The 10,775-nt window shown below is 35.7% G+C and overlaps 1 long non-coding RNA gene across 1 annotated transcript in view; it reads left to right on the forward strand.

The window, feature by feature from the left end:
- The window catches only part of LOC134484347 (uncharacterized), a 103,862-nt gene extending 93,620 nt beyond the window's left edge, over positions 1 to 10,242 (forward strand). The window contains exons 8-9 of the long non-coding RNA XR_015647415.1: positions 8,899 to 9,071; positions 10,049 to 10,242. This is a non-coding gene — a long non-coding RNA (uncharacterized LOC134484347). The remainder of the gene's footprint in view (positions 1 to 8,898; positions 9,072 to 10,048) is intronic.
- The last annotated feature ends 533 nt before the right edge of the window (positions 10,243 to 10,775 follow it).

Below are 10,775 nucleotides of genomic sequence, written 5' to 3' on the forward strand. Positions count from 1 at the left end.
GTTGTTGTTGATGTTGGCCAATGTCATCACTGTTGGCTCCAGGGAACCTGTCACATCCCTAGTATTGGGTCATCCTAGATGTTACCACCATCCTCAACTGTTCCTTCTTTCTATACTCATTCTCCTGGTCCTCTGTGCTTCTCTCCTGTCCCTTCCCACATCTTATCCTGCTCTCCTATTTTTCTATTTCACTCCCCTCTCCCACACAGGGTCCTTCCTCTGTCTGACTCCCATGATAATTTTCTTCCCCCTTCTAATTGCGATTGAAGCAGTTCCTCTTTGCCTTTTCTTGTTAAGTTTCAGAGTGTATATGAGTTTATTGTGGATATTCTGAGCTCTTGGGCTAATTTCCACTTACCAGTGAGTGCATGACATGTGCATTTATTTGTGTTTGGGTTACTTCACTCAGGATGATATTTTCTAGTTTAATCCATTTGCCTATGAATTTCATGTACTCATTCTTTTTAATAGCTAAGTACCACACCATTGTGTAAATGTACCACATTATATGAATCTGTTCCTCTTTTGAGGGACATCTGGTTTCTTTCCAGCTTCTGTCAGTTATAAATAAGGCTGCTATGGACATAGTGGAGTATGTGTCCTTGTTATATGTTTTGGGTATATGCCATCGAATGGTACAGCTGGGTCATCAGGTAGTAAATACTATGTTCAATTTTCTGAGGAACCTCCAGACTGGTTTCCAGAGTTTTATGAGCTTGCAATTTCAACAGTGACAGAGGGTTCCTTTCTCTCCACATCCTTGGCAGAGTCTGTTGTCACCTGACTTTTTTGTCTTAGCCATTCTGCCTGGTTTGAGGTAGAATCTCAGGATTGTTTTGATTGGCTTTTTCCCCACGAATAAGGATGTTGAACATTTCTTTAGGTGCTTTTCAGCCATTCAGTATTCATCAGTTTAGAATTTTTGTTTAGAAGTGTAGCCCACTATTAAATAGTGTTATTTGATTCTCTGGAGTATAGCTTATTGAGATTTTTGTATATATTGGATATTAGCGCTCCATTGGATATATGATTGGTAAAGATCTTTTCCCAATCTGTTAGTTCCTGTATGGAAGTAATGACAGTGTCCATTGCCTTACAAAAACTTTGAAATTTTATGAAGTTCCATTTTTCAATTTTTGATCTTAGAACAAAAGCCTTTGATGTTCTATTCAGGAAATTTCTCCCAGTACCAATGTGTTCAAGGCTTTTCCCTGCTTTTTCATCAGTTAGTTTCAGTGTATTTGGTTTTATTTGGAGGTCTTTTTTCATTTTTTTTATTTACTTGAGTATTTCTTATTTACATTTCGAGTGTTATTCCCTTTCCTGGTTTCCGGGCAAACATCCCCCTAGTCCCTTCCCCACCACTTCTTTATGGGTGTTCCCATTTTCATCCTCCCCCCATTGCTGCCCTTCCCCCAACAATCCTGTTTACTGGGGGTTCAGTCTTAGCAGGACCAAGGGCTTCCTGTTCCACTGGTGATCTTTATGTGGAGGACTTTAATCCACTTTAACTCGAACTTTGTACAAGGAGATAGTAATGTATTGATTTGCATTCTTCTACATTCTGCCCTTCAGGTGAAACAGCAGAATTTTTTTTTAAAAATGCTATCTTTTTTTCCACTGAATGGATTTAGATCCTTTATCAATTTTCAAGTGGCCATAGCTGTGTGAGTTCATTTCTGCATCTTCAATTCTATTCCATTGATCTACCTGCCTGACTCAGTACCAATACAATAGAGTTTTTCATCACCATTGCTCTGTAATACAACTTGAGCTCAGGGATGGTGATTTCCCCAAAATACTTTTATTTTTGAGAATAGTTTTCTTTATTCTCGGATTTATTTTATTCCAAATAAATTTGCAAACTGTCTTTTTTATGTCTGTGAAGAATTCAGTTGGAATATTGATGGGGATTGCATTGAATCTGTAGGTTGCTTTTGGCAAAATGCCATTTTTACAATATTAATCCTGTCAATACACGAACATGGGAGAACTTTCTAATTTCAGAGATCTTCAATTTATTTCTTCAGAGACATGTGTTCTTATCATATATATATATATATATATATATATATATATATATATATATATATATTTCACTTGCTGGGTTAGAGTCACACTGAGGTATTTATATGTTTTGACTATTGTCAAGTGTGTCATTTCTGTAATTTCTTTCTCAGCCGGATTCTCATTTGAGTAGAGGAAGGCTACTTATTTGTTTGAATCAATTTTATACTCTGTCACTTTGCTAAAGTTGTTTATCAGGCTTAGAAATTCACTGGTGGAAATTTTGTGGCCACTTAAATATACTACCACATCATCTGCATATAATGACATTTTGAATACTTCCTTTGCAATACGTATCTTTTTACCTACATTTGTTTTCTAATTACTCTGGCTAGGACTTCAAATACTATATTGAAAAGGTAGGGTATCCTTGTCTAGTTGCTGATTTTAGTGGGATTGCATTGAGTTTCTCTCCCTTTAGTTTGATGTTGGCTACGGTTTGCTGTATATTGCTTTTACTGAGTTCAGTATGGTCCTTGAATTTCTGATAATTCCAAGTCTTAACATGAAGTGGTAGGTTCTGTAAAATGCTTTCTCAGCATCTAATGAGATGATTGTTTTGTTTTCTTTGAATTAGTTTTTATACTGGGATCATGCTGATTAGTTTTCAGGTTCTGAATATTGAACCATCTCTGTATCACCAGAATGAAGCCTACTTGATCATGGTGGATCATTGTTTTGATGTGTTCTTGGATTTGGCTAGCAAGAAATTTACTGAGAATTTTTGCAGGGATATTCATGAATAAATTGGTCTGAAATTCTCTTTCATTGTTGAGTCTTTGTTTGATTTACTTATAAGCATAACTGTGGCATCAGAGAAGGAACTGTGTAGTGTTCCTTCTATTTCTAATTTGTGGAATAGTTTGGAGAATATTGGTTTTAGGAATTCTTGGAACGTCTTAGAGAATTCTGTACTAAACCTTTCTGCTTGGGATCTTTTGGTTGGGAGACATTTAATGACTGCTTCTACTACTTTACGAGTTATGGGAGTATTTAGATGCTTTATCTGATCCTGATTCAACTTTGCAACCTTGTATCTGAATAGAAAATTATCCATTTAACCCTTACTTTCCCGTTTTGTTAAGTATAGGATTTTATTGTAGGATCTGATAATTTTTTCGCGTTTCCTCATTTTCTATGGCTATATCTCTATTTCACTTCGGATTTTGTTATTTTTAAATTGAATACTAAGGATTTACCTATCTTCTGGAGTTTTCAGAGAAGCAGCTCATGGTTTTGTTGATTCTTTACATAATTCCTTTTGTTTCTACTTGGTTGTTTTCAGTCCTGAATTCGATTATTTCCTGCTGTCTAGTCCTCTTGGTGTATTTGGATTTTTATTGGTTCTGAGATTTCAGGTGTTCTGTCAAGTACTAAGTACTAGTGTATCATAGCTCCTATTTCTCTGTGGAGGCTATAAGAGCTATGAGTTTTCCTCTTAGCATTGCTTTTTTGTGTTCCCAAGTTGTACCTTCATTGTCATTAAATTCTAAAAACATCTTTAATTTTTTTCTTTATTTCTTCCTTGAACAAGTTCTCATCAAGTAAATCATTCTTCAGCTAACATGCATATGTGGGTCTTTAGTTATTCTTGTTGTTATTGAAGACCAATCTTAGTCTGTAGTAATCTCATAGGATGCATGGGATTAATTCAATCTTCTTGTATCTGTTGAGGCCTGTTTTGTGATGAATCATATTGTCAGTTTTGGAGAAGGTACCATGAAGGACTGGGAAGAAAGTGTCACGATCCATAACAGGACAAGCTAATAACTAGCAGGTGCTCATCCTGAGAGAGACATCTTCGGATTATTTTATAATCCACAACTGGTTTGCCCTTATTAAGCAAGACTGTAAGGGATTCATTTTGGGAATGTATCCTTCTATTAAAATGCTATTCCTTTTGTTTTTTGGGTTTTTTTGTTGTTTTTTTTTATTATTTTCTTTCTCTTTTTTTTTTCAGAGCTGGGAACCGAACCCAGGGTCTTGCACTTGCTAGTCAAGCGCTCTACCACTGAGCTAAATCCCCAAACCCTTTTTCTTTTATTATTAATTTGAATATTTCTTATATACATTTCGAGTGTTATTCCCTTTCCCAGTTTCCGGACAAACATCCCCCTAATCCCTCCCCCTCCCCTACTTTATGGGTGTTCCCCTCCCCATCCTACCCCCATTGCCGACGTCCCCCCAACAATCTAGTTCACTGGGGGTTCATTCTCAGCAGGACCCAGGGCTTCCCCTTCCACTGGTGCTCTTACTAGGATATTCATTGCTATCTATGAGGTCAGAGTCCAGGCTCAGTCCATGTACAGTCTTTAGGTAGTGGCTTAGTCCCTGGAAGCTCTGGATATTTGGCATTGTTGTACATATGGGGTCTCGAGCCCCTTCAAGCTCTTTCAGTTCTTTCTCAGATTCCTTCAACGTAGGTCCTATTCTCAGTTCAGTGGTTTGCTGCTGGCATTCGCCTCTCTATTTGTGTTATTCTGGCTGTCTCTCTCAGGAGCGATCTACAACCGGCTTCTGTCGGCCTGCACTTCTTTGATTCATCCATCTTGTCTAATTGGATGGCTGTATATGTATTGACCACATGTGGGGCAGATTCTGAATGGGTGTTCCTTCTGTGTCTGTTTTAATCTTTGGTTCTCTATTCCCTGCCAAGGGTATTCTTGTTCTCCTTTTAAAGAAGGAGTGAAGCATTCACATTTTGATCATCTGTCTTGGGTTTCTTTTGTTCTAGGCATCTAAGGTAATTCAAGCATTTTGGCTAATAGCCACTTATCAAGGAGTGCATACCATGTGTGTTTTTCTGTGATTGGGTTACTTCACATTGGATGATATTTTCCAGTTCCAATCATTTGCCTACGAATTTCATAAACTCATTGTTTTTGATAGCTGAGCAATATTCCATTGTGTAGATGTACCACATTTTCTGTATCCATTCCTCTGTTGAAGGGCCTCTGGGTTCTTTCCAGGTTCTGGCTATTATAAATAAGGCTGCCATGAACATAGTGGAGCACGTGTCTTTTTTATATGTTGGGGCATCTTTTGGGTCTATGCCCAAGAGAGGTATAGCTGGATCCTCAGGCAGTTCAATGTCCAATTTTCTGAGGAACCTCCAGACTGATTTCCAGAATGATTTGACCAGTCTGCAATCCCACCAACAATGGAGGAGTGTTCCTCTTTATCCACATCCTCACCAGCATCTGCTGTCACCTGAGTTTTTGATCTTAGTCATTCTCACTGGTGTAAGGTGAAATCTCAGGGTTGTTTTGATATTCATTTCCCTTATGACTAAAGATGTTGTATACTTCTTTTGGTGTTTCCCAGCCATTCGGCATTCCTCAGCTGTGAATTCTTTTTTTAGCTCTGAACCCTATTTTTTAATAGGGTTATTTGTCTCCTTGCGGTCCAACTTTTTGAGTTCTTTGTATATTTTGGATATAAGACCTCTATCTGTTCTAGGATTGGTAAAGATCTTTTACCAATCTGTTGGTTGCCATTTTGTCCTAACCACAGTGTCCTTTGCCTTACAGAAGAATTGCAGGTTTATGAGATCCCATTTGTCAATTCTTGATCTTAGAGCATAAGTCATTGGTGTTTTGTTCAGGAAATTTTTTCCAGTGCCATGTGTTTGAGATGCTGCCTTAGTATTTCTTCTATTAGTTTGAGTGTATGTGGTTTGATGTGGAGGTTCTTTATTCACTTGGACTTAAGTTTTGTACAGGGAGATAAGTATGGATCGATCTGCATTCTTCTCCATGTTGACCTCCAGTTGAACCAACACCATTTGCTGAAAATGCTATCTTTTTTCCATTGGATGGTTTGTTGTCCTTTGTCAAAAATCAAGTGCCCATAGGTGTTTGCGCTCATTTCTGGGTCTTCAATTCTGTTCCATTGGTCTATCTGTCTGTCTCTGTACCAATACCATGCAGTTTTTACCACTATTGCTCTGTAATACTGCCTGAGTTCGGGGATAGTGATTCCCCCTGAAGTCCTTTTATTGTTGAGTATAGTTTTAGCAATCCTGGGTATTTTGTTATTCCGAATGAATTTGCAAAGTGTTCTGCCTAACTCTTTGAAGCTTTGGATTGGTATTTTGAATGGATTGCATTGAATCTGTAGATCGCTTTTCGTTAAAGGGCCATTTTTACTATATTAATCCTGCCAATCCATGAGCACGGGAGATCTTTCCATCTTCTGAGGTCTTCTTCAATTTCTTTCTTCAGAGTCTTGAAGTTCTTATGGTACAGATCTTTTACTTGCTTGGTTAAAATCACACCGAGGTACTTTATATTATTTGGGTCTTATTATTAGACATATATAACAATCATTGAGTAATAGTTCACCCTTTTGGAGCAGATCTGTGCAGGCCTACGAAGTTTTTCTGTCCCGTAGTGATGCTATACAGAAAAATAAATGAATTCGTTAGTCTTAATAACGATCATACAATAATTCCTAAAATTATATCAATGGTTATTAAGCTCTTTTATAATGGATCTGCTAGAAGTCTCTTTCTAATAGTGAGAATTGCTGTGATAACTCTGCCAGTCTCCCGGGTGTCACCAGTTAATTGTTCTGAGATAGTAAACAGACTTTCTCCTACTCAGAACAGATTCGTAGTAGTTGCAATACAGTTATCAAGAGTTATAAAAAAGAGAACACATGATTTGTTACAGGTGCAAGGACAGATGATAAGATATTGACTGGGTTTATCTGTAAACCCTATGAACTATAGCTTTAGACTTTCAGTGAACCTGTAGAGCTGACACTGGTGATGAATGTTTAGCCAGATAATTATTCCTGATGGATATTCATGTAAAAATTGTCACTTGTAAATTATATTTCAATGTATGCTTTGATCTTTCATATTAACTTATGATGAACATTGCAACATGGGATCATATATTCTGAAATATGTTTAAGTGCTGAGGAGAAAGAGAAGGCACACAGAAGGACTAAGAGAGAAGGACTGAACTGGAAGGACAGAGACCGATGGACAGAGCTGGAGAGGGGCTGAGTTGAAATGTCAGCTTTGAGCTAAGGAGAACTGATCTTAGCCCAAAAAGATCTGGGCTAAGAAGTAATGTAGAGAGGAATAACTTAGAGACTATATGTAACATAAGAGGGCAATCTGCAGAATGCAGAGGAGAAGAGGAAAAGAGAAGAAGCTGGAAAGACTAGAAGGTGCAGGCATGTTTCTCCTTACCATGGGACAGAACAGGTCATTTCTTTATAGCAACGCAGGCTTACTCTTATTATTAGGAGCAAGCCTTTTCTCTTACTAACTTGGGATTAATTCACTTAGCATTAAAAGGGTAAAAGCGATTTCTTTCTCTATATAATAAAGGTTGGAGCTCATCTTTTTGCACTGGTGCTTGGTCTTTTGGTCCATATGTATATATAAGTAAGGACATCTGTGTAAGTATGTAATTACAAGAATGCATGCATGTGTGTGTGTGTAAGAGTGTAATTGTGAGAATGCGTGTAAGCTGACCCAACTGATCTGAGTGGAAATGTATCAATACACGTTTATGGAATCCAGGTGTATAATTATATGTTTATGCTTATTTGGCTATGTAAAATACTGACATCATTTGTGATTCAAAGATACTAACAATTTGAGGACAACTACCTTTATTAATAGTTAAACTACTCCTTGAAGAAATTTTAATGGATAATATCAAAATATGTTTATAGGAATAGTACATCAAATACTTCTGTTAATAGTTAAAATCAGGAAATGCTTCTGATATTTATGCATTTTGGTATTTGATTATGGAAGAAACTGTATGATCTTAGATTTTGTAATAATGTTTACAAATCATTTATTCTTAATGTTTGTTGACAGAAGGAAGTTATCAATGAATACATATATACAGTATGCCACACATTTCTAATATATATAGAGCATAATAAATATATAATTTAATAACTAAAGGTGAACAACCGTGTACAAAAGCAAGATATATCATTGAGTCTACCTACAATTGGAATTAAGAGATGATTCTTGCTTCGGTGTATTACTTTCTAGACATCTAATGAGATAAAATTAGTGTGGAAAAAGCTAAAACTGCAATTAGTATGCTAAATCTAGTATACTTATATAAACGTTGCTTTTGAAAAAGTATATAGTACATATTTTCAAGGTTAAATATACAGCATATACAAAAATTCGCTTTGTTCATAAATTATCAATAACACTCAAGCAACTTTATCAGGTCATATTACATTAGATTTATCAAATATACATATGTATGTATACACAAACAGGAACACACACACACAACCACACAATGCATCTAAAAATTAAAAAAATCAGAAAATAATAAAGTTATTCAGACAAAACTAATGAAAAGGATGAACTAAATTTCCAATAAAATGTCCTATCAAAAGTATACTTTCTAGCATATAAAACTTTGTATCATGATTTTAAGAAAAATAAGTATGGGACCAATATATGTAATCAGATACCAGTTGGACTTATCATTCAGAAATAGAGTGGAAATTGAAATGAAGTGGGGAGAATATTAAGTAACAGGCTTTATCTATACTTTTTCAATTATACAAAAAAATCTGAGAAACAGTGAAATGACACAACATGTAAAATTGCTTTCTATTTATCATTGATATCTAAGTTTAGTCTTGATAATCTATATAATAGACAGAGAGAACTAAATCTCACAAGTTGTTTCCTGATTTAAATACAATTTTCTTGGCTTGTGAATATACCCAGGACCAGTCAATACAATGAACATGGATAGATGCTGTGTTACAAGTAAAAGACATTTTGTTTAATTATTCGGTATGAATTTATTTTGTAGCATTTCTTTCCAGGTTTCTCTTGGGTATTTTTTAAATCCTCAACTTGGTGATGTCGTGCTTAAATTTAACGGAACATGGCTGAATATGACAATATAGTAGAAGTGTATCCTTGGGGCAGAGAATACCTTTGGGTTCAACCTGGTTATAATGAAATGGTCGTCACTGTTTGCAAAACCAAACAGCAGGTAAGAAACTGTGGCTTCAGGCATGGGGCGTTTTTTTTTTTTTTTTTTTTTTTTGAGCTGGGGACAGAACCCAAGGCCTGGCACTCACTAGGCAAGCGTTCTCCCGCTGAGCTAAATCTCCAACCCCAGGTACAGGGCTCTTTATGAGATTTCACTTTGTAATGTTGGAAGAATTGTTCCATTATATCATGAGATTGGGCAGTGAGAAGGCCTTTTATTTATTCCTGTAATGAAAGCAAATATTGTTATTTTCAGTTCCCTCATTGAGCTTGCTAGGTGAGTAGATCAATCAGGAACTCGGGATGAGGGATTTAGGTGTGCAAAATATTATGTTGGTATTGGATTTCTCCTAGGTACTTCTAGGGAACTGACTTCATAAGATTTTGAATATAATCAAACAAGACCTTGTTAAAGATGAAGAAAGCACTGGGTGTGGTGGCTCAGGCCTTTAATCTTAGCACTGGGGAGGAGAAGAAGACAGATCTCTGAGTTTGAGTACAGCTTGGTTTACAGACAGAGAAAGAGAGAGAGAGAGAGAGAGAGAGAGAGAGAGAGAGAGAGAGAGAGAGAGAAGAAACACTGTCTCAAAAATGTTCAAGAATAAGTTCTGTGTTAAACATAGAAAAATTTCTCATTATATTTTAGTAAGATGTTAATAATTCTTTCTTAATTCTAATGCAATGTCTTAGCTATAAAATACTGTGAAGGCACTGAAAATGTAAGAAAAGATGTTTTCCATCACTATTTCCCTTAAACTATATGCTGAATTTGTATTAAATAAACCTATGTAAATACACTTTGAAGGCTTTCTGTGATTAGCTAAAGGGCTTTTACATTGTTAATTAATAGTGGATTTCAGGCCAGGCTTGAAAGGTCATGACTAAGGTGTAGAAGCATATTAAGCATACAAAATCGATATAAAATGTTGCATAATAAAGAATGAAAACCTTTAATTTGTTTTCCTCTAATGTAAACAGCTTCTTTTTGTTGGAATGAAGATGAGATGATTTGAATTAATTTTGTGAGAAATACCACCTGCACTCAGAAGATAAGAAACAGAGAAAGATAAGCAAAACATATGCTAAGGAACAAAGAACGGGGAGAGAGTATTCTATGGAATATATAGAACAATAAATTTGACCAGTCTATTACTGGTTAGCTGGGGACTTCATTACGCATTCAGTGTATTTAAAAATGTTTTCTTTTTCTTCTTAAATTTGTATGGTTGCTCTGAAAACTCTGGGTTTTGTGTTAAGATCTTTTCATATTTAATGATAGTTTTGAAATATTAGCGTTATAATCAAAAGCCGTCCTTTGTACATACTTTTTAAGCAACAACAAAGAGAAGTGTCTGCATGGGTTTTATGAAGAAAGTTACAACGATAAATATGAATCTATTTTTCTGATATATACCTTCTCTTCATGTACCAGTCTTGCTAATGAATCCTTAGCAGATAGGAATGCATAGTAACCATCTTAGTAGGGTTTCAGGATTTTATTGGATCTTGTTTGACGTGTGCATTTCTATTCAAATCCTATCTCTTTTCTAAGTCTCTTAATTTAACTGGAGACATTTTAAAAAATTCCTAGTCAGTTATTATTCATATAACCGGTCTTTGGTGTTATTGAATTTTATAACAGTAACTTTTTAATGTTCTTTATTTTGAAGGTAAATTTAATATATATTATATATAACCAATATAT

The sequence above is a fragment of the Rattus norvegicus genome, chromosome Y (assembly GCF_021556685.1).
Source record: "Rattus norvegicus strain SHRSP/BbbUtx chromosome Y, alternate assembly SHRSP_T2T, whole genome shotgun sequence".
Classification (NCBI taxonomy): domain Eukaryota; kingdom Metazoa; phylum Chordata; class Mammalia; order Rodentia; family Muridae; genus Rattus; species Rattus norvegicus.